Here is a 25,575-nt window from a genome sequence, read left to right as displayed (position 1 = left end):
CTAACACATAAAAGAGCGAGCATTTCATAAAATTTCACAAATACTCAGTGTAAGAAACACACACACATTCTGTATGTACTACTGGATAGACAGCCAGGAACTGTTTGCACACCTGAAAAACATGTCATCAGCTTTTTAGTGAATTGTGGAGAATGGAGTTAGTCATCTCACTCTATTTTTTTTTTAATTATTATTATTATTATTAATTTTCACTATTTTTTTTTCTAATTGAAGATCTGATCTGCTTTTATGAACGTCTTTGAATGGGTATAGATCTTCCTACATTTAATTCCACAATACCAATTTAAAATCAGGTGTCCAATACGTTCAGGCTAGTGTTAAGCCTTGAGTATCCATTTAAAAATGTAACAGCACATGAAGGCAGTATTCCCGGCAAGAAATACAAGACAGCTTTTGGAGGGGTGATTTATAATTCCCTTCTGCAGCGCCATTATTTCTATCACATCGGCTGTTTCAGCTTTCAGACAGCTTGTCCTACCTTAACAGTATCTAATTCCCTCTAAAAAATACCGGGATGCTGTTCGAGGGAACACAAAATCCACACGCTAAAGCCCCACTGCCGCCTGACGTCACACCGCACCGCCGAGGCGCGGCGGCGCAGACCGCGTGGCCGGGCGGGAAGCGCCGCGCACCCGGCCTAGCCCGCCGCCGCGGTGCTCTACTGCCACCTGCAGGCCGGGCGGGCGCGCTGCCGGCGCCGGCGCTGCTCGAATGGACCCGCAGACCTCGCTGCGCATCCCCCCAAATGCCGCTTCGGCCCTCATGTCGCCGCGGAATCTGTGCACAAATTACTATGGCGAACAGCACATTTAGTACTTTCAGTGTTACTGGGCTGCCTGGATAATCCTCAAAATGACAAATCACTGTCTGTGCGATTAATTTTCTTTCTGTCAAGTCTGGAAAGATGAGAGATTTTGGGGACATCGTACAACATGTCAAGGAAATGCCAGCTGTCTCTGTAACATCTTGGTGCTAACAACGGAGAGAGATTGATGATTCGTACACAGTGCTGTTTTTCATAACTTTAACAAATCTGAATTCCTCAGCAGATAAAGTAATGGGATCTGTCAGTCAGCATAAAAATACTCAGAGCAGAAACAGATATTTAAATGATCAATATTGTAACACTTGAAGGTGGTTGCAATAAACCAAAGGAACTTAAATTTTCACACAGTAAAAGAGATACTCCTTTTTCTCATTCCTCATGATGACTGTACTAAAGACATAATCACAGAGACAAACTCTTAGAGGAATCATGATGTTTTTCTTTCACAAAGGAAACTACTTCTTGGCAGTATTATGATTTGATATAGACATGCCAAATATTCAAAACAATGAAAAAACCTCAGAGTATCGAGTAGCTCCATTTATTTAGATACGTTAACATTAATGACAGAGATTTATAAGAATTACAAGGACACTCCTACAACATTTTTAAGGGCTTATATGCACCACAGTGCAGGCTGAGCACTGATTGTTTAAGATTACTTTCTAGATCTGAGAAAGGTCTTCTAGGTCATGAAATAATAACAGCAGTATCTCTCATGCATCTACTTATAAACTTACCAAGGTGCTATTCAATAGAAATCTCAACAGAAATCAATGAGCTCTATCAACAGATATATCTAAAAAGAACAGTACTGTACAAAAAAATAAAGAAACTGCGATGTGTGCCTCAGAAAGAGCTGCCTATAGCATGTTCACCCCTCTCTCTGTGTAGCCACTCACAAAGTTTACTGTGGATTCTGGCTTATAACATACGTGGGACTGGAACAGCTGTCACAACATGGCTTCTTGAACCTCCTGGACAAAATGCTCTAGATTTTTTTAATGTATTTTAATGTTTATTTTTCCCAAATTTTCAGCACCTGATAGATAGTTTAGATTTATCTGTAATTTAATTTGTTTTTACCAACGTTTGCTTACAGAAAGCACGTGCTTTTTTTCTAAGTGATATATTTTCAGTACTTGATGGAGTCCCCACATTGTGAAGAGGCTTAAACAGAATTTTCTCTCTCTCTCTTCTGCCTTTATTCTTATTCTTCGCTATAATGGAAGCAAATAGGAATGTTTTTCAGGGCTGAGTTACTAAATTAAACATAAACTGAACATGTTCTTTTGGCTTACCTGCTTTCTGAAAAGAAGTATATTATGTCTCATCCTTACACAGATGAACTCTAGACATCCTTGATACAGTAAAGGCCAGACAAAATGGCAGACTTCACTACTGAAGAGAACTAGCACTATCACGAAAATTGCTTCTGTCCCCACACCTTTCATAGGAGGCACATTGCCTCAGAATGATGAACATAAATAAAGAATGGTGCTGAGGAAATGTCTTTCCCTCTGAGCTACAGAGAGAAGTGCTCAGCTGACCCATAAAATAAACTTCCCCAGCTCTCCTCAGGAGGGAATGAGAACAGGAACAAACTCAGGTATTCCTCTATTCCGCACAATGGTGAACATATCAAAAATTCTTATACTGGTCCTTAATTATCTGCTTTTGGATGCTACCAGAGACAAGACATGGGCTAGATGCACCTTCAATCTGATTCTGTTAAGTGCCTCTTTTATTTTTATGGAAGAAACAGGAGCCATGAAGAAGACTAGAAGAAAACTTTGTAAGCAGATAAACTGTAAAGATGTGTAGACACCAGCTACAGAAACCATATGCGTATTATTGATGTTTTTAAGTACTTCAGCTGGGGTGCGGTTTGAGGTTAAGATACTTGAGGTTAGAGACTAGTGTGTAGGTGAGATAAGTGTCTTAGATAACATTATCGTTGCATCTTAAAAAGTTTTCAGTTGTTTTTTTTCATTCTCTTTCAAATATTTCCTTATTTTGTTTTTTACTCTACCTCCTCTGGCATCTTTAGTTTTACTCTTTTATCAATTTCATTTTATTCTTTTTATTTTTATCCATTCTGTGGTTTTCTTCCACCCTACATTATCAACTGTGTATAAAGTTCCTTTATTCTTTCCCTCTTAATCCCCAGTATGCCCTATTATATTATGTCCTTCATTGCACCAGAAGCCATGTGTGTAATGAAGGCAGGAATACACAAAGAAGGGTTAACCCCTGTCTTCCTGAATTACAAACAAGAATTCAGATTAACAGGATACAGATATGTTTCTCCATATATTTTCCTTTTTTACTTTGTCCCTACTTCTCTACATACAATCTTCCCTCATCTAGTCTTCTTTTTCTTTTCATGTCCATCACTGTTACCAAAATGTTCTTTCTGAAGATTAAAAAAAGACTATCTGTTGAATTATTTGCATGGGAAGAGCACGCAGCCATGGAAGCATGTAAAGCTAACATATTCTCTATGTGTAGCAGACAAGCAGAATATGAACCCCTTCTTTCTGCCATCTTACCCATAGAGAAAGCTAGAAGTCAGTCTTAAACTCAGGGAAGGCAGGAACATGAACTGAAACAACTTAAAGTAGGACAGAAGTCAGCTGGAAAACATGGAGTCAAGGTTGTAACCATTTGCTGTAGCAGTGCCAGACCAAATCTCAAAAGATACAGGCATCCCTTAAGCTCATTTTTTTTTTCTACTGAAGTCTCCACAGCTACAGACCAGGACCAACTTTTCTGAGCTGATAAGATCTGACAAGATCACAGAATAGCTTTAGGCTACCTTTTTGTTGTTGTTGTTACTGTACTTGCAAAGACTTTGAGAATGAGATAAAACCAATAAGAAACAAAATCCAGATCCTGTACATAATGCTGCAGACCTGTAGAACTGGTTTAACTCACAGAATTAAATTTAATTTACTCTAATAATTAAAAGATAAATACAAATACAAGATATTCCAACTGTATGAAGCTGTATATTTGGTATCTGTTCGCTATATTTCCTGATGGAATACAGTGGTGTATCATGAAAGAAATAAATGAAGAAGGACTGATTTGCATCATCTGAGAATTTGATTGTCTGCCCTTTGCTTTGAAATCTTTCCCCAAATGCCCTCATGGATCATTCCGTGGTGCATATTAAGAGTTCACATCCTGTAGTTAACAGGCAACTGTTCCTCTGAAGAGAATGCTCTGTATACACACAAATAATTATATTATCTCATTCATTACTGTCTTTTCATATGATTTTCTATCTGGAAATTAAGATCTGGATTAATTTTATCTAATATTAGAGATATAAGTTAGGCATATAATTTCTCTAGCACCTTAGCTCACCTACCTTTTGTACCTGATTTTTTGATGTAGTGAATGCAGTCAGAGTAATGTCTTCTCTGGATTTTAATTTTTAGTTTCCATTGCAAACAAACAAGCAATTTTTATGCTTTTTCTTTTCCCCCTGACAATACAGGTCACTGGTAGTTCTCATATAATTACTCCCCTTCACACTGTTTTAGAAATTAAGCCAGAGCAGAATGTTAATTACAAGATGATCTCCTGTATATTACCAGCCATGAAAAATGATTTGGGAATCTTCTAGCAAACCTGATGACTTCCGTTAAACTTAAAATTTCAGACTTAAGACCAAAATGTGTCCCAGATCCAGGGAAACGTACCACAGCATCATCAAAAAAACCTAAGGTTGGAAGGAACCTCTAGGGCCATCAAGTTTGACATCTTGCTCAACAGAAGACTAGCTTCAAAAGTTCAGGTAAGTTAGGAAGGCCTCTGTGGATGAAGATTCCACAGCCTCTCTGCTCTTGTGCTTAAACAGTTTGATCATGAAAATGTTTTTTCCTCATACACAGTTGGAATTTCCCTGTTGCAGGTTGTGACCATTGTCTTGTTTTGTTGTTGCTGTGTACTTTCAAGAAGAGTTTGCCTCTATTGAATTTGTAACCTCCCACCATTAGATACTCATGAATTATTATACCCCTGATTCATTTCTTCTTGAACTGAACAAAACATATTCCTTCAGCCACTCCTTGTATGTCTTGTGCTCCGTTATCCAGCCATCTTGGTGGCACTCCGACAGTCATCTCTATTTGCTGATATTTCTGTTCTAAGAGTGGATCATTCCTGATGCAGAGACAGAGAGGGGAGTAATAATTTCCCTCAACCTGTTAGCAATGTTTTTGCTGATGTAGTCCAGCATATGGTTAGGCTTCACCATCTCAAACACACTACTGACCCACATTCAAATTGTTGTTCACCAGGACACCCAGATTCCCTCTCGGCAGATCTGTTTTTCAGCCTGGACAATTTCATGGGGTCATTCTGCTTCAAGTGCAGGACTTTGTGAACTCCATGAAATTCCTAATGGGCCAATTCCTCCATTTTGTTAAGATCCCTCCAGAAGGCAGATTTCTCCTCTGACAAACAGCTCTGCCCTGCAATTTGGTGTCACCCACAAACTTGCCAAGGGCGCATTCTTTACCAAGGTCCAGATAATTGATAAAAATATTAAAGATTATTAATGTCAACATTTACCTATGAGGAAAATAATTTGTAATTTTGGTCAAAACTCATAGCTTTGATCAAAGACTGAGGTACATCAATGTCCAGCTGCTATGAATGACATACTTGTAGTTTCCTTTGGACAACTGCTATAGAGGACAGCATTATTTTTGCACAATGCCTTTTTTTTTCCATCTCTTCTTTTTTCTTTCTTCTCTCTTCTTTCTTCTTTTTTTAAAGTAAGGTTTTCCCTAAAAGAATATATGTAAATAACATTATAGTGCTTAACTTGACCATTGCAGATAATCATAGGAGATTTTGAGAAATGTTAAGTCTTTTTTCTTGTTCCGTATGTATAGTCTATGATCAGAGGTTAGAACTAATATAGTAATATGGGTGATTAAAAACAGTATTGTTGATGCTTGCTTTCACCAGAGACAGGTTTCAACCATCTAGGAATTCTAATGGTATCATGATATGAAACATGAGTTTAGGAAGAACAACTTTGGGGAATACTTTATTTATGGGACTGTATCCAAACTATTTTCATCATGTTCCTAGGAGTCTTAGAAATTACTAGAGAAGTAGTGCTAAATAAACCCACAATAATCTCTATTCCTTTTCCTGTCTACAGTGCCAATTTATTCACACAGCCGAAAGTGGATGCCTTTTGAATTTTATCAGCCTGATTTTTTTCCCTGGTATGGTGAATAATGCCAAATTGCACTGGTGTCTTATAATGTAAGTTGCACATATTTCATAATGTAACATGACTTGCCTTTGTGACTGGGCATGGCTTGCCAAAGAGGGAGCATTAATTGAAAAGTGGCTTGCTCACACAGTGCCAAAAATGCCATTCATAAAGATAACACTAAAAAAGAATCAAAACAGACAGAAGAATGCCTTTTTCATTGAGCTTCATCAAGACCAAGAATCACTCAGCCTGAAGTATCTATAAAAAAGATCCTTTGTTGTTCTATTTTATTGGCTGAAAGTATGCATATTACAGTGCAAAAAGGCATGCATGTGTATGCCTGTGCATATGTGTACATATGTGTATGATTGATTTCTTAAGAACGTGCCTTCAAATTTATTGGAGAATGCTCTAGCAACCCTTAAAATTTAACAATTCTATGCAGTTAAATCTTCCAAAATCAAGTTCTTTGCTTATAAATTCTACAGAACATAGAAATTACTTTACAGCTGTCTTTGTAACAGCTTACTTCTTACCTGAAACTATTCTGATTTTTATCCTTTATCCTTGATATTTAGTGTTTTATTGACTTCTGTACTCAAGAACAGAAAGATATTTCAAGGTAAAAGGACAGCATCTTTTTGAAACAAAGTAGCTTGTGTTTCTGATCAGAAAAAAGAATCAAAACAGACAGAAGAATGCCTTTTTCATTGAGCTTCATCAAGACCAAGAATCACTCAGCCTGAAGTATCTATAAAAAAGATCCTTTGTTGTTCTATTTTATTGGCTGAAAGTATGCATATTACAGTGCAAAAAGGCATGCATGTGTATGCCTGTGCATATGTGTACATATGTGTATGATTGATTTCTTAAGAACGTGCCTTCAAATTTATTGGAGAATGCTCTAGCAACCCTTAAAATTTAACAATTCTATGCAGTTAAATCTTCCAAAATCAAGTTCTTTGCTTATAAATTCTACAGAACATAGAAATTACTTTACAGCTGTCTTTGTAACAGCTTACTTCTTACCTGAAACTATTCTGATTTTTATCCTTTATCCTTGATATTTAGTGTTTTATTGACTTCTGTACTCAAGAACAGAAAGATATTTCAAGGTAAAAGGACAGCATCTTTTTGAAACAAAGTAGCTTGTGTTTCTGATCAGAAAAAAGAATCAAAACAGACAGAAGAATGCCTTTTTCATTGAGCTTCATCAAGACCAAGAATCACTCAGCCTGAAGTATCTATAAAAAAGATCCTTTGTTGTTCTATTTTATTGGCTGAAAGTATGCATATTACAGTGCAAAAAGGCATGCATGTGTATGCCTGTGCATATGTGTACATATGTGTATGATTGATTTCTTAAGAACGTGCCTTCAAATTTATTGGAGAATGCTCTAGCAACCCTTAAAATTTAACAATTCTATGCAGTTAAATCTTCCAAAATCAAGTTCTTTGCTTATAAATTCTACAGAACATAGAAATTACTTTACAGCTGTCTTTGTAACAGCTTACTTCTTACCTGAAACTATTCTGATTTTTATCCTTTATCCTTGATATTTAGTGTTTTATTGACTTCTGTACTCAAGAACAGAAAGATATTTCAAGGTAAAAGGACAGCATCTTTTTGAAACAAAGTAGCTTGTGTTTCTGATCAGATAAAAATGAGTGCTCTTTTGAATGCTTGTAAGAGTTAAACACGTGTAATACTGAAATAGGTTTCTGTTTGAAGGTCAGAATCAGCATATAATAGGCCCCCTGATGATACATCAGACACTCTACTTCCTCGGTTCTACTTACTTAGAGCTTTATGTGTTCCTTCCCATCCCTTCAGATCACTCATACCCAAAACAACAGGGATATGCTGAAGGAAAGAATATTGCTATCCCACAGAGGTCTGGAGCTACTGCATGCAGGGAGAAGTCCCTTGGAAGTGATTGCAGGTGGTAGAACATAAAGAAGTTCTGAGGCTGCACATTGCTGCTTCTCAGGATTATCACGGATCCCTCACCATCCCATTTGCAAATGTTTACCAAAGACTGTCCATAAATTTGTTATTTTAGATTGTCTTACATTATTTTACACAGCTGTGTCATTCAGGAATAGAATTGCTTGTGTGAGTCTAGATCTATTAATTATGCTGTTTGCGCTTTGTTAACTGTTGTCCAGATTCTTTGTTGTTTTGCAACTAAAATTTCTTGAGATACTAACAGACCCACACAAACAGTAGCATTAATGATTCAGGAAAAATGTAAAATTCTTTGCTGACAAGTAGTCCTTCGGTGAACTATTGATGGAGTGACTCTTTAGACTTCTATTTACCATCAATTTCACATCCTCATAAGAGATTTGATTATGATCTCATTGGTTCAAAATAATTTCAAATTAGGATTATACATTTTGAAACTAACACAGTTAAGCCTGTTTAAAACTTCTATGAGAATCTGAATTCGCTGAAACTCATGGTTGTTTATGGTAGAGAACATCATTATTATTATTATATTTTGTCTGAAGCACAGCCTATAAGGCATCATTCATCTGTATGGAGACTATGTGAAAACAAGATGTATAATATCCTGCACCATTAGAGGTTAATGAGAAAATCATTAATTTCAACAGGGCCACAATTGCATCTTATAGGCAGTGTGATACTTAATCAAAATAAAATATCTGGGTTGCTGCACAACCATGTCATTACTACACATCCCTGTTCCTGATAGTATCTTCTGGCAGTTTCAGTAGGCTAAATTCCAACTATTTAAAGAAGAATTGCCATCATAAAAGGATCTATATGGTCTGTAACTTACCACATGACCTGCATTAAGTAGATAAAAAAAGGAAGACAGAAGAAAATAACCTCATTTCAGTTTGGTTTCTTTTCTCCATTTCAGAGGCTGTCCAGTTGTTGTATACAGAATCATTCTCTCTCATCCATATTTTTCTTCAATAATTTTTAATTACACTTCTACACTAAGTATTCAAACAGAAGTGAAGAATGTAGAATTCATCTATGTGCAGTAGGTTAAAAAGACTGAAGAATTAATATAGAGAGTTGTTAAGTATGGAATGAAACTTGAGAGTGCAAAGACAGATTCAATTTTAAGACATAAGGACAAAGAGAATGATTTGCAGGTTAAGAATGCATAAAATAGCAAAGCATATGAACAATTACCACTTGAAATACATCAGAAGTTCTGCATAGTAATTGCTAGTTAATTTATACTACTTGCCTCCATTTTGGGAACAGATGAGATAATCTGGAAGTTTAATGAGTTATTTATAGCATTTGTAGCAAAATAACAATCACAGGTTTCTTAGGGAGAGATTTACATCCAAGATTCTCTGGAAAAAAAGTGAACAAGAGGGAACTTTGCCAAGATGATATAAAAATGTGATATTAGGAGAATAACAATTCCAATTTCATTAATATTATAAAATAAAATACAGTAATCTGTAACCAAAATACTAGTGGTACCTGTATTTCTGGCCAGACAAAATAAGACTTTTACATTCTTAGTAACTATAAATTACATCTGTTATTTTAGAGTCTCTAAATCAGCTTCTGCAATTTACGAAGGAGTTATTCGAGACTCTGGATGTCACTATGAAACTTCAGCTAGGCTTTCAATAGGTGTCAAAAAAAGGTAAAGATGTTACGAAGTATTAGAAAACAAGTAGAGAGCAAAATACAGAATATCAATATGCTCCTGCTTAAATCCAAGGTGAATTGACATCTTGACTGTTATCTGCAGCTCAGGTTCCTTTTTTTTTTTTCCACATCTCAATAAATAGGCAGAGAAGAGAAGCAGGAAGCTGTCCAAAATTAAACTTGAAAAATGGTCCCATGGGATGATATGGAGTCCAAAGGTTTATGAGTTCTAAAAGGAAAGCTGATAAATTAATAGAAAACATGTTTATCAAGGATTATTAAAAGAAAAAATGTGCTAACAATCCCTGATTCTCATTGCAAGAATTGAGGACAGTGTATCTGGGGAAGTAAATTTCCCTAAATTTATTATATTGGCCATTATCAGAGACAGACTTCTGACCAGGACAGTAAGTTTAGGTATGTATGGCCTTTCCTATGCTCTTGAGTAAGGACAATAGGAAAGATAAACCAAAAAAAAGCAGATCCAGGAAGTAGTCTCTTGCACATTCCTCTGTAGAAATATATGTAGCCAAATTTGCCTGTGTGTCGATATTAGGAATCCAGATGTAGAAAAGCCACTCAAGTATAAATATAAAAAACATGAAGCGATATAAGATTTTAAAAACATGAAGACAAGTTCTGTTAAACAATGAAGGGGTAGTATTACAAGAGGTGGCCCTTCCATGGGAGGAAATAATTTACATATGCACAAGCACAAATATTACTTTAATCTGAATGCATTTAAAATCCATTGTTGAACTGTTACCAGTAGAAAAGATGAGAAATTGCCACATTTTGCTTCCTACAAATCAATGGGAATTTGTTACTACCTTGGAGTGAGGGTGCGATATAGAAGGACTCCTGGCTCACTGTTGGGACCTACTTCACAGTACTGTGGTTGTGGAAATCTAAAGCCAGCACCTTTCACTCCAGTTTTAAGATGTATCATGATCATCCCAGTGGTAGCAGAAATACAATAATATTGGTAGTACATTTCCTCCTAGATAACCTGTATCTATTGGAAAAGTAGCATATATCTAATCAGAAATGCAGTGAGAATGAAAGTGAAGCAGACATTTATCTCTTCACAGTTCATTGACTGTCTGAATGAAATTCAGGTGTGTGGCCTCATTTGTGAAAGACAGAGAAAAAAAACCTTGGAAATGATACCAAAAAAATATTTTTTTACTTGCTTAAGAAGGCTGATTATGTATTCAAGAGACTGAGGTTTAGTTTGCTTTAAAACAATGCAAAAATGGCATTATGCTTTAATCACATAACTAATAAACACAGTTCTATTACAGTCTACTGAAAAAAACATAGGAGAGGTTGGTATATTTTTTACCACATTCACCTGCAATGAACACAGTGGCATACGGACTGAGATGTTTTTCTATTGAACCACAGCCAATTTACTTAGAAAAATGAGGGGGAAATATTGGCAAACTATAAGAAAAGGACAAAAAAAGAAAAAAGAAGAAAAGAGAGAGAAATACACAGGTCCAGGAGCTCAAATAAATGCTTTGACTCAATTCTTACAAGTCACCCATTTGGGAAGCTGGCAGCATTCATATCTTATACAGTTAGCCCATGCTGTCTCACACTGAAATGGAGCAACTGGAGGCTGAGCAATTCCCACTGAAATCAACACTAGTTGACTTCAAGCTCATATTTTCTTACGGTCTGTGTATCAAGACTTGCTATGCAGATAAGGTGTAGGGAGTACTGATAACCATTGTAAACTCACCCTTCATACAACTCGTACAAGACTTGCTGAAACATGCTGCTTGATTAATGCAGGACTGAATAACATTTCTGAAATATTCACATTTGAATAAAAAGAAAAGAGAAGCAAAGAAAGGTGATTGTATGCATTTGGACTTCAAGATGGATTTAAAATCTTTGTGAAGGGATTTCCTGTGTGACCTTGGGGCTTACAGTAATTGCCCATATGCCTGCTATTATCCTGTTGTAAAATGTAGAAGCTTCTCGTCCCAAGTATCTCAGATTACCTCATACTTACCATGCATCAGCTGACATAACATACATTCACAATATGTCTTACCCTGTTTATAAGTCTATGCTCCAATGTCACCTTAGCTCCTCCAAAGCCCTGGTGAGCTGCCAATTAACTCCACAGGATTCTACATTTCTACCAGCAGATGTGTGAAAAGTTGCAAAGGCCTGTGGCTACCAAGACACTAGGAGTGCTAACTTATGCCTACTGAGCTTCCAGCAAGGCTTTCAGGCAATGTATTTCTTTCCAAATAAGGTTTAGCTCTGTAAGTGATCTTAGAGCATGCTTACACTACCAAGTCAAGCACTGCACATAAGACAGTCACAGATGAAACTTTTGGAGACTGACTGGTGCTAGTGTCCCTTCATTTCTAGTAGCTGAAGGCACACATTCAGAAAATATTTTAGGGAATGTTATCTAAACTCCATTCTTCCTGGTTTGAAACAATCATGAAGATCTTCTACCAATCAATATATCAGCACAATAATCAATGCTCCGTGGTGAGACTTGTTAACTTGTTGATACCTTCATCATGCATACATTTTACATAGATGACTAGGACATTTCCCTCTCTACAGCATACAGTCTGTGGGGAACCCTTAGTCTGCAAGGATTGTCTTGTCTGACCTGCTCCACTGATCCATGGTTAATACTATGAGCTACTAATACTTTCAACCCACAGCACCACTTCTGCAGGGTACTGGATCATTCTACAGAGCATGAGAGGTAGTGTCAGAACCCACCCTCCAGGTGAGGACAGAAGACAGAGAGTAATAAGGCAGTGTATCTTAGAGAAGTGTGGAATAGAACTTAAGTTTAGATTTAGGGAAATTTGACTTTGAGATGGGAAATATTGGGGCTGAAGCTAGTGAGCTTGTTTGGGAAAACTGAGTATGCAACAGAAGGTAGAGAGTGATATAGTACTGTACTTGTAAGTACAGATTTTACTAGCCTATTCACACGTTGAAATGCTGCACTCTTACTTATAAACCGGGAGTAAGAATGGAAGATTTGCTTAGATTGAACAAGACAGGGTGATATAATTTAATTTCCTTTAATAACTTGTGAGAGGCAAGGGGGCTTCCATCCTTCTGCAACAGAAGTATGGGACAACTGAATATTACAGTTTCTGTATGTTTTAAATTTAACAGTTGACCATATCTGAAAATAAATCCTTGAAGCAAAAAAAAAAAAAAAAAAATATTTTTTTTGTACCTAACTGACTTTGGATACCTTCAACTTCTTCCTTCCCTCCTCATTTTCTTCTGATTAGCTAGTGTGGCTCCTTATTCCACTCACTGAGTTTTATAAATACCATTCTGAGATCTTGAATGGTAGTCTGAATGCTGTGAATTCTCTTACAAATTTATAGCTGCTGGCTATGTATTTTAATGAATACCTATCTTTGTGGATGTTTCCAAATCCAACAAGTGTATTTCAATTCTCATTTTCTCATTTTTATTTCAACTCTTATATTTCTATTTATTTCAATAGTAAATTAATAATGGAAAGATTCTTAGGTTTTTTACGTGTGACGGGACAGCTCCTTCTAGATTGCTTTAGAAGGAGGTAATGCTTACTGTTAATAAGAAGTAACAGAGCATCACTCAGTTGATGCAATTCAGAAAGCAATCAAAGATACATGAAATGAGAGAGAACAAATAATTGAGTGACTCTGGTGGAATTCCAGGAGTCACCATGATGAAGCATGACTTCTAGTGAGGTATATGTGCCACAGACTGGCTACTTAATAGGGATAATTCTTCAAGCAAGGAAATAATTTATTCTGAATTCCAGGTGAGTGCTTTATATTAACTTCAAAGTTATGTTCATTTTGCCTCTTCTCTTGGAAGTGATATATAAATTATTTTTTTGCACTGGAACAGCCTCTTCAGAGATTAGTATGTATCCTGGTGGTTAACACACAGAAGATGGGAGAGTGGCTGTGAAGGGCACTGGACCCAGTTTTTCCACATTGTGTAGGAATGCTAACTTGTAAGCTATTATGCAGAGGGAAGAATGCTGCTTTCGTTTTTTCCTATCTGTGTTTTTACTAAAAGCAGTTGCCATTGCTTTGTTTCATAAAGACCAAGCCATCTGATAAGTATGATCAGATTCATGGGGTCCCTCAGGGGAATTAGATGAAGGAATGCATGGTTTGTGAATCCTGATATGACTTATACATAATACAGCTCTGAAGCTTCTCAGATTTGATGAGATGAGACAGGTTTCAGGACTGCTCATACTTAGAAATAGAGGCAAATATGGAACGTTAATAATGAAAATTTTGTTGAGTACTTATGGACTTTAGATAATCCTGAATGTTCGGTCCCTGGGGTCCTTATAAAATGTAATAGATAAGGACCCAAACTTTCACTCATAGAAAGTATGTGAACAGTGAACTTTGAACAAGACTACAACATTAAATGCAAGATGAAATATAGTTTTAAATAAGTTTATTATAAAATATGTTTTGTATCAATGGTGTAAGACAAATGTTGGGAACAGAGGTCAATAAAGATAAGCATCTATTCTATGTTAGGCACTGATATTAGTGACAGCATTCAGAGCTGTAAAGGTGTGTTCAAGTATTATTGCAATGCATAGGTGGTAGAACTCAGTTCATAAAATGAAACTTGTGCTATCAATTTAATTAAAGCCAGGTTTTCTTGTTATTTGGTCTTTTGAAAAGTAATTTGTTCGATTTGGATAGAAATAGAATAGAGTAAAATAGTAATTTTTTAAAACATATTATCCTTGTGTTATCTTTCCTAGGCATTTCACATATTTGGTAAAACTGAGCACTATTTTCTCTTTTTATTTTTTTTTTGTATGGATTTATATATAGCAAATTTCTGGTTTTGATTTGATTTTATCTGAAATTAGATTTACAGGTCTGAATAAAGTTAAGGTTTTACCATTAAGTGCATACATGACACTGCAGCACTAGAGTTGCCTGAAAGTTTCTGGACATACCTTGTTAAAATGTAGATTTTTCCAATCCAATGAAAGTTCAGAGATATTAAAAAGTCAATAATAAATAGCATTTGCCATTATATTTAGAATAGCTTTTGTGAATTTATTGTTAAAAGAAAATGGCCACTATGCCTGAAAATAAGGTCCTATTTTTTTACTGCCACATGATATTTCTAAAGTTAAAAGTAATTTCACAACCCTGTTTTCAAGAAAAAAAAAAAAAGGTGTTTTTTTTTTTTTAAAGAAACTACTAATTAACCCTTGAAGAACCTAAGTGCATACTGATTTGCATTTGTTACCATGATCTTGGCTCTGAATATTCAAACTGATTTTCAACAAAGAAAGAGTCATTGTGATATCCAGCACATCATTTGGTGAAGTGAGCACTTCAATCTAGAAATTAGAATTAAGAGCACAAATAGGAGTTTGCCTCAAAATAAGATTTTAGGAGCTGAGGGGAACTCCTTTAAAAATTATTAGTTTGGGACTCCCATATTTAACATTTTCCTGACTCATAGAACACTTGTTGCACTCCAAATCTTGTCGCAGGCAAAAGAGAACACACCATATGTATGGAGCTAAGAATGCATTGCTCATCTAATTAAAGTTTTAATCTTCTAATGGTTCAGACTAATATAGAAAAGCTACAATGACACCACTTAAATTATGTGGGGGAAAAAAAAATAAGAAAAAAATTTTCCAACACTTACTCCTTTTATTTGGTGTCATGTCCATCCTTCCAATGTCCTTGTGGGTAACAAGGAGAAAAGTTCATTTTTCCTCAGAAAGAGTGGGTGAAGTTTACAATGAGGTGTCTGCATCCTGAAGCCTTCACCAGAAGGAATACGATGGTATTTCTTCCTCCTGTTTGGTGGAAGAGATGATGCTTTCTTACTGCTTAGTCTTGGATATAGTAGGGTTTATTTCTATATGTTTCCTCACCCTGGGCTACCGCTTTCTGGTTACTTGCCCCATAGACTCCCCAGGCTCAGCTCACCCAGAAGCTCCTGTTTGACTCCCTGGGTTTGCCAGACCCTCCCCACAGAGGCACTGGCAGAGCTCAGGCTCAGGCAGGGGAGGCAACAGGCACTTGGCCCCGAGGCAGGAGCTGAAACCAGCTCAGCCCAGATCGGGCCAAGGTGAACCCAGGTCAGCCCTGAGATCTGTGCTCTCAACTCAGGGCAGGGCCTGTAGCCCTTTACTAGTAAAGACAGAAGTCTTATTTTGATATTTTGTGGCAGACGTATTACTCATTTTCCAGCATTTCTTCATTGTCTAGGTACCTAGTCCTCTAGGGTCCTCCTTGGCTGCCTGACAGGTGCCCTAACACATGAAGTAAGGTTCCAGATAATTAGAGTATGCATTCAGGACATAGACCAGCTTAGTCTCTGGGAGCTCCTGAAACTGAGTGGATTAGAAAACATTTCTTCCATGTCCCAGAAACATGTTCTGTCTATGCCTAAGTACATTCTCAGATAGGACATTTGTGCAGTCATGAAGGCAGGAGTCATAGAGGCAGAAAGAAACTGCAAAAGGGAACATGACTGTTCTGCAGGATTGACTAGGGAATGCAGCCAGATGATATAAAGACCTGAGATTTTGCTTCCTTGACTGAGAGTTCTCTCTGTCTTTTTCTCCCTCTTCTCCTTCTATTTACCCCAATTTAGCACCTATTCTAAAAACTATGCACATTCTAGGAACTATGTTTGGAACCTCAGACTTCTCCATATCAAGGCTCAGGCTCCTTTTTGCCTTTGGGTCCCATGAAGCCTCTGCACAGGAGCCACTGCAGGATGCACAAGTACCTACCCATACCAATGGTACAATGACTACTGCGTTCTTCTTTGATGTAGGAATGTGTGTTCAAGACTGTTGCAGATAGAGTGATGCACTTCACTCATAAGAGAGAAGTAGCAATATGTTTATTGATATACAACAGTGATCTAACGAAGTTTGTTAATAAATGCGACAGTGGTTTAACAATGTTTGATGGGAAAGTTCACTTAATATTTACTGCATAGATGACAAGGTCAGACAAAACTGTCAGAGAGAACCTCGCATTCAGTCATGAGGTTCAGAGATGATACCCTTGCATTCCAAACTCCTTAAAGAGTCTAGGTGCAGCTGGATCCAATTCTAGTCCCAGACTTGATCAACGGTTTATGTCTAAAGGATTACATATATGCAATCAACCTGTTGTATCACTTAGGGTTTCAAAGTTTAGCATGCTGTTAATCAGTTACCAAGAATCTGTTGTGGCAAGGAACCTCTCAACCTCAAGGAGTAACCTTAAGAGGCGTCCCTGCTCAAGGGGAGACCCTGGCATGCAGCCCACAACCATGCAGGAGAGCTCAACAGACCCTGGGCTGTCTGCTATTTATGAAGTAAGCTAATTGACTTATATTTGCTACTGACTACAGATGTTAGCTTCTGCTAAATTTGGCCTGAGTAGGACATTGATCAGAACTGTTGTTAGGTGGGCGCATTGCTCAAATCAGCTGTTGGCTATTGTGTTGTTATCTGTCTTCCCCACATCCACTTTGACCAGACACATCCATTTATCACTTGAACAGGGTTATGGGAAATAAAGGTCAGGTTGGGGGGGGCAGGTAAGCACACTGTCACAAAGCTGCGCCTGATTAAAGAGAATTTCAAACTCCTGACCTTTATTTCCTGGTGGATTGTTCTAATGCCACAACACAAAACCAACATGCTGCCATCACATTGTGAACTAACCCAACTAGGTACTGATTTTAAAATCTGTCCAAGATAATTGACTCCTAGACTCATGCACTCCTTGGAAGACTTCACACTCAACTGTGTCTGTCCAGTGACTGTAGGAAACTTAAGTCAGGTCATTAGTTAGGCTTGTGTGATCTCCCACCTCTAATACCTGCTAAGGTTGCTCACTTTCTACTGAACTAAACTGAAAAATAAGACACACACAGACAAAAATGTATTTAAATCCTAAATACTTTCTTGCCCCTAGATGCCATAGATTTGGATTTAAGAACATCTGATTTCTTGAGATTTTGCCTTAAAAAAAATGGAACTTAGAAAAGCCTGTCTTCAAATGCTCTCAGACCTGTGGAATTGAAGAGAGTATACAATAACAAGGTTAATGTTTTATACTGTATTTTACCATTATGCTATAAATAATGTCACTTTAGATCATACCTGAAGTTACCAGATAGCACATTCAAATTATACACAGTAGTATAATAAAGTGCCATATAGGATTATGTAAGAAAAATGTAAATCCTTTTAAATAACAGTGCAGAAATGTATCTAACATACATATTATCATACATTTCCAGATGTGTACTCTGAGTTATTCAGTTGATATTTTTTTAGAAACTAATGTTAAATTCCTTTAATCGTTTCTTAATACCAATTCTTAAGACCATGAATTGCCCAAGAGGACTTGACTCTGAATTCTTTTTCTGTTGTTGTACCTTATTCTTTCCCATATTTAGTATAGGGAATTAATTTTGTTAGCCAAAGAAATTAAGTTTGAAATGTTGATCACTAAAAATTCCTCAGGGCATCTTAGATGTATTTTCTGTATGATTGCTTTGGACTTAAGCACTTATTAGGTATTTTAAATCTCTTGCCTCCTAAAGCTCTTTGAAGATAACATTTTTTAATGTATGCTTTATTTTGCACTATTCTTGAGTGGTTATGTCCAAAATAAAGAAAGGTTAGGGTGACGCTCACCACTTTTAACTATTTGGGATGTTCTTACACTGAAGTCAGTCACGTAATTGAAGTTTTGATGGACACACACAGAAGGCTGATACTTTCAGATATATTTCAAAAGTAACTATTTACTCAACTTTCATTTTTAAAAATTATTATTTAGAATTAGTAATGTTACCTTCAATGAATTCTAAGTGAATGAATGTTCTTTCTGTGTGTTGACTTTTCAGGCCTCTGTTACACCAGCAGAAATATCCTTCATTTACATATAATACAGACAATAAATACTTTACATCCACTTTGTGACTCAGTTTCCAAAATTAAACCTGTGAAAATCCATAGAATATACATAGTTTTGGATTATTTGATTAAATTTTCATTACTCTCTATTTATCCTATATTGCCAAATGTGAGACTGATACTGGTGTGAAAAGAAAGAGCCCATAGATCTAATGTTCAGTTTGATAAGTAAAATATTACACTAGAGACAGTGCTGAAATCATTATGTTTTTCAGAAAGGTGCTTTTTTAGGACTGTTGAATTCAAAGTTACTTGTCTATTTTGACTGTATGTTAGAATTAAATATTTCATCAAAAGTGGAAATGTCTTAGCTCACTTCTCATAGATACTGTGGTAGAAGTGAGTCTTAAGAAAAAAATTATGGAAAACAGAGGATCAGTCTAAATTATTTGATATATTTAAGATGCAGTAAAAATTTATTCCACTGTCTTGCCTAGCTTATTGCTATGCAAATATTTTATAGTATTTTATTGTAAATATACTATAGCATCAAAATGCAAATTACAATACTTTACTGCTAATGCCATGATATATCATCAAGGAGGGAATCAATGAAGAAATATTTTCCCCTACAATAAGTAAGCTAAGCATTTCAGACCTCAGCCAACACCTCATCTGTCATGTCCCTGATTTTATGAATGATCTTTTAAAATTGCTTTAGGTGGTTTATCAGCTAATATATTTGTCTATAAGCGAGGCAAATAATTTCTAAAAAAAATTTTGATAAGGGTATGCATTCTGATGTATCCATTCACAATCATATAATTACTCTTTACATTTCTAAAGTGTAAATTAAGGGTAACTATACACTGAATCACTCATAATATATTAGAATGTATTACTTTGTAGATTAAAAAAAAAGACATTGAATTATTACACTCAAGAAATGTTTCTATGAGCCAAAGGGAATACATTTTATATGCTGACCTAAGAAATCTAATGTTAGTTTAATTCATTTTTCACAATCTAAAAAATTAACAGAACACACTTATTGTTATAAGCCAAGTTACAGCCATATCAACAACTGTAGTCCAAATCAACTGGACTAATACTCTAATTATTACAGAAAAAAAGCCTTCATTAATAGTAGTTAAAATGTTGCATGCAAACTCTCTAGTCTCAACTGCTTGTCTGTGGTGGTGTGCTCTCACTCCCAACTCTCAGCTGGGTCCCAGGGTCAGTGGTGCCATCTCCAGGTGGGATCCCTCAGAGACTGGAGGCCTTCGCCAGAGGGAGCATGGCGTTAATGAGAGGGTTTATTCCTTGCCTGTTGTGAATCCAGTTTGAGTAACTTTTATTCATTTTCTAACAGTGTGTTTCCTCGTTCCTTCTTCATTCCAAGTTCTAAATCAATGACCTGTGCAGGAGGAGTGTTTTTATACTTTATTCTGGTCAGTTGCCATTCTGGTCATGGTTATATGCCTGTTTTCCTAAAACAAATATGTTATTTTATTGTCATTATGAGGTGTTCTCAGCTGGTAGGAGCCAGCTTAGATTGGGTCTTCATGTCACATTGACTCTGAGATAAAAGCTCACAGTCCCAGGTAGTGTTCGTTCTTTTAAGCAGGTCATTACTGCAGTTAGTACCTTGTCTTTCACACATTCTGCTGTTATAACTCATAAGTTACTAAATATCATGATTACTGTTTACTGTCTAGGGCTGCCAGTACCACTCTCTCCCTCTCTTCTTCTACACCATTCTCTCCCTCTCTTCTTCTACACCATATTTTCATTCTCAGAATGACTATTTATAATTATAATCTATTAATTAGCAGGAGGTATTGCACCATACAACTTCACAAAGCTAAACAAAAGCTAAAACTAATTTAAGCAGCAGTTATCCGACTGCTAGACAATAGTTATCACAGCTAAAACAAGCTAAAATCAGCTTGAACTAAAACAAGCCCAAGAAAGTTGGGGGAGCCTTCACTGTGAGGTCAATGAAAAGGCTGTGGCCTTTTGCTAGTGATGGCAAAGCCAGCCATAGCAGACTACAGAAACAATCGCATGATTTGCATTTCTTACCTAAATTCTTCCTGTAGCAACAAATAAGTAAAGAGAAGCTTTGTTTAAACTGTTAAATATATTCCAAATTTGCCTAAGACTGATTAATAATATAATTTAGACCAACATTACTAAATGTACAATAAAAAAATTATTAACCGATATATCTATTCACACAGAGACATTCAGCATAGTTCTAGAAGTAAAAAATATTTAATCTGAATTTTCAAAAATCATACATATTTTCTGCCTAGATTAAATTATATATACAAGCTCCTCAACATCTTCAATTATATGTACAATCCCATTGAGTTAACTTGACTGTCATTTGTAGAATACTGTCAAGTGATCTTTTGAAATTTCTCTCAAAGTTGCAAATCACTAAGCCTAAACTTCTGAACTAATTCTTTCTTATTTAAAAAGACCTATTATATAAATTATCTGTAAGTATTACAATGCATGATACTGAGGGTACCACCTCATTCACATGTATCTTTCATTCTAGAAAAGGTTAATATATGCTTATCTCTCTCTGACTTCTTCAGTATTTCCTTGAAATACGAATAGTTCTTAGACAGAAAAATGTGAAAGAATAATAATTAGGATATTATTTGATGACTGAATTTGAAATACATAAGAAAAAATTACAGTATTGTGTTAGAACTATTCTCAGCAGAGATTAAAAGGTAGAGCATGTTTCACAGCAAGAAAAATTCTGCAGTGTATCTGAAAGGTTACAAATGTGATTAACTGTGGCAGGTATCATGTGCTCCACTCATAAATCTCACACCTGGTAATACATTAGGGATGACAGGTGTAAACATGATGAAAAAGTGCAATTTCATAATGCCATACAAGATTAAGACAAGAAAATTAAATTGGGATTTGGAAATATGTGAGAAGGTATTATTATTATTATTACTATTTTTATTTATTATTATTATTAATATTTTTAATATTATTGTTATTGTTGCTGTTATTGTTATTGTTATCATAGCACTTAATGCTGCAGCTGATTTTTAGCTTCAAAGTCATCTGTGTTTATAAATATGTAGGATAAAGTCCTCAAAAATATTTTTAATGTCATCTTGCAGGATACTGGTATGTATATGTACCCAACACACGTGCTCTGGAAGATCACTTACTAGATATTATGGCATACGTCACCTTGTCAAGGAGGACACTGTATACCAAACTCTTTAAACACAGTCACTTTCATTCATGCTTTAAATATGGTTTAGGTAGAATATTACAAAATAAAGCAAAAAAGAGGTTAATTTACCACATCCTGAATAAGTTTTTATCAAGTGTGCGCTTAAAAGTCTTTGTAATTTTAACAGAATTCTACTTTATTTTGACGCAGGTATGAATTTGCTGACTCTAGTGTTTCCAGAGTCCCAATAAACACAGTGTTTCTTCACTGTCTAAGAGGTGAAGAGGCTATATTGATATCAAACACCACACACACACACACACTCTCCACCCACTCCACCAAACAGCTTTTTCAAGGACCAGTGTTACACCATCTGGCATGTCTGAATTAAAAATAATATTGTTATAAAAGTTAAGTGCTAATGAGATGAACTTCAACTGCACAATACAAAAAAACTTGATCTTGTCTATAAACGTGCTTTACTTCATTGTTTAGAAAAAAATACCACTTTCATTCTTTCTCTTTCAGATTTACATCACTACTTTGCTCTACACTTTCTTCTTTCCTCTCATGGTATATTATTCTCCTCCCTTTACTTCTTTAGCCTCCTCTGTTCACTAGAGTTTTACCCATAAGACACTCCTTCTCCACGCTGTTTTGTCTTGTCTCTCTGGTCATTAGCCATCTTTCTCTAAGTATCAAATGATCAGTACCAGTATAGCATTAATATCTTAAGCATTGCTCAAACATTTAAAAGAAAACTGTTATTAACATGTCAATTTCTACTTGGAAGAAAATTTGATGGAATATTTAAGGATAAGAAAGAAAAACTCCCCTATCCCTAAAGAAGCATTTCACTAGAACCACTTGGGTCTCCCTCAGTTTTGAGCTGTTCCAGTTAAAGCCATGGTTTGCTTTGGCTGCCAAATCTAGGAAGCAGCTCACTTGCAGGTGGCTGGTTGGTGGATTTACACCATCAGTTTGCTGCCATAGTTTGAACCCAGCCAGCAGCCAAATATGGCACAGGCCCTCCTTGCTCACCCTCCCCTGCCCCAAGAGAATGGAGGATAGAATTGGAGGGGTAAAGGTAAGGAGACTCATAGGTTGAGATAAAAACAATTTAATAATGGAAATGAAATAAAATTAAAATACTAATTATAATAAAAATAATAGAAAATACAAATAAGTGATGAACAATGCAATTGCTCTCCACCTGCCAACAGATGCCCAGCTTGTTCCTAGTTAGCGATTCTAGAGAAGAGAAAATCCAGAAACTGCAATCCAGGAAAAGAGACTGAGCTTCCAAGCCAACCCCAATCTGTATATTGAGGATGATGTTGTGGAATATTCCACTGGCCAATTTGAGTCTGTTGCTCTGGCTATGCTCCCTCCCAGCTTCTTGTACACCTGCACACAGGCAGGACAGGGGTTCTTTAAAAGTCCTTAATTTCTTAGAAACATCTGAAAACATCAGTGCATTAACAGCATTTTTCTCATACCAAAGCCCATACTGAATCCAAAACACAGCACTATTCTAATTACTAAGAAGAAAAAAATAGCTTTATCCCATCCAAAACCAGGACGTGGTCAAACATGTTTGGTTTCATGGTGTCTACAAAAACATAATAAACCACACTCATAGATTACAGGTATTACAGATATTCATCCTTTGCAGCCATTCAGCTGGTCAAAGATAATTAGAAAACTGAGGCTTTAGGGGGAAGAATTTTCAGGTATATTCAAGCTATTACTAAACAACTTGTAAAAAATACATCTAACTTTCCATTTGTGATTCTTTCCTCCTTGTAGACTGGTGTTGTTTGCAGTGTAGTGGGAGTAATGTAATTGCATTAACAATAAGTAGCCTTAACAAAAGCAGTGATCATTCCTATTTTCTCAAATTCCAATCTACTGTTATCTAGTCTCCTATATATCAGAGCTGGCTGAAGTGTCTATGGACAATACAGCCTAAGTCAGCAACCAAGATTATGATTAAGCAATAGAAACATGCCACACTAAGAGACAGAGTCCTGCTATGCTGTGTAAACAAAGTATTATTTTCAGTTTCTGCCACTGACATTTAAAAGACAAACGTTTTAAGAAGCTAAAAGTTAAGAGACTGATTATTATTACTGGACTAAGTTATGACTTATGAACAGAGACAATGATTATGCATTTACATGTTCAAGATGAATAAAGCAAGGGTTAAGACATAACTTGGAGTTGTCTAATTCAAAACCAGTTATTGAAAAATAATGGTGCTGTATCTGTCTGGTTAAATTGCATGGAAAAATAAAGAAAAACAACATCCAATTTTCTCTTTTCAGATCTTTTATATATGAATGTCTTCAAAACTGCAAAAATAAAGAGCATATATTTCTAACACTACCTTACAGAGAAAATCTTTAGAAAGGTTAGTTGTTAAAAAATGTTTATCAACAGTTCCCCTAGCACAGCTATTAGTCATGATAGTGCACAAATAAGATAATCCTAAATGATTGATAATGGAAAAGATACAATCTGACCAACAGTGGGTGACATACTGCTTAAATTCTACAATTACAAGGTGTTAAAACAACTATTGTTTAATTCCAAAGACAGGAATTTCCATGAATAATTTAAAAATAAAATAATTTTCTAAATCTCCACCACCCTGTATTCAGATCTGAATTCATTAAAAAATAAGAAATTATAGTCATGTGGAGAAATAGCGTATATTCCTAGATTATTGTGGACATTGAAAATTTCTATCAAAGTGAAACTTCAGCAATATTCTTCAGCCATATTTTCACTTTCAGCAAAGGATTACTGGTGAAAAATTAATCCACATTATTTTTCTATCAAAAAAGACTCCCTTTCATTCCAATTACTACTTACAACACACTATATCTCATTTTCTTTTTCCTCTGTCTTTAAATTATAGGATAAAGATTAACTAAAATAACGAAATCATAAAATTATTCAGAAATTATTTCAAGAAGTAGATCTTTTATGCATTGCATAAAATATTTTAATCAGCATCACTAATTTTTTTTTTCCGCCTTTCCCAACTTAGTCTGTTTTATAATACTTATAAAAATGCAGTCCTGGAATTCTTTTTTAATTTACATTTTATTCTTTCATTTACATCAAAAAAGTTTTTCTCATTAATTTCTACATTAATTATCTTTATCTTTCCATTCTGTTTTGATAACCAGCTACAAAATTCTTTTAAAATTACTTTTTTTCTTCCCCTGTGTTAGTTACTGCTTATGTTACTCATCAAACAACATATTTTGATATGATTAAGAAGTCAAGACAGTTGATAGGAAGTAGTACTAGTTACATTAACATTCAAAAGAGGTAACTACTGAAGTATCACAATCACCTTAGATAATTCATTTGATAAGAACTAGAAAATGTCATTTCCCACACATAATTCATATCATGGATGGGTTGAGTTCCTGCTTCTCTTAAAAATGTTTATTTTTATTATCTGATTATAAGGTGAGTCAAAGGCAAGAAACTTCCAAATAAAAGTATTTCAGTTATGTAGCTGAAATTGGGAGGAAAGAAACCGAAGCTATTTACTGACAGAAAGCAATATAGAGTATTTTAACTTATATCCAGTGTCAATGAAACCAGGGAGAAAAAATTCAGTGCCTTCACTTTTTCTGTCTGTATGATCTTTCTAAGACTGGAAAAG

The sequence above is a fragment of the Tyto alba genome, unplaced genomic scaffold (assembly GCF_018691265.1).
Source record: "Tyto alba isolate M040663 unplaced genomic scaffold, T.alba_DEE_v4.0 Super-Scaffold_2, whole genome shotgun sequence".
In the NCBI taxonomy this organism is placed as follows: domain Eukaryota; kingdom Metazoa; phylum Chordata; class Aves; order Strigiformes; family Tytonidae; genus Tyto; species Tyto alba.
This window is presented reverse-complemented; position numbering follows the sequence as displayed.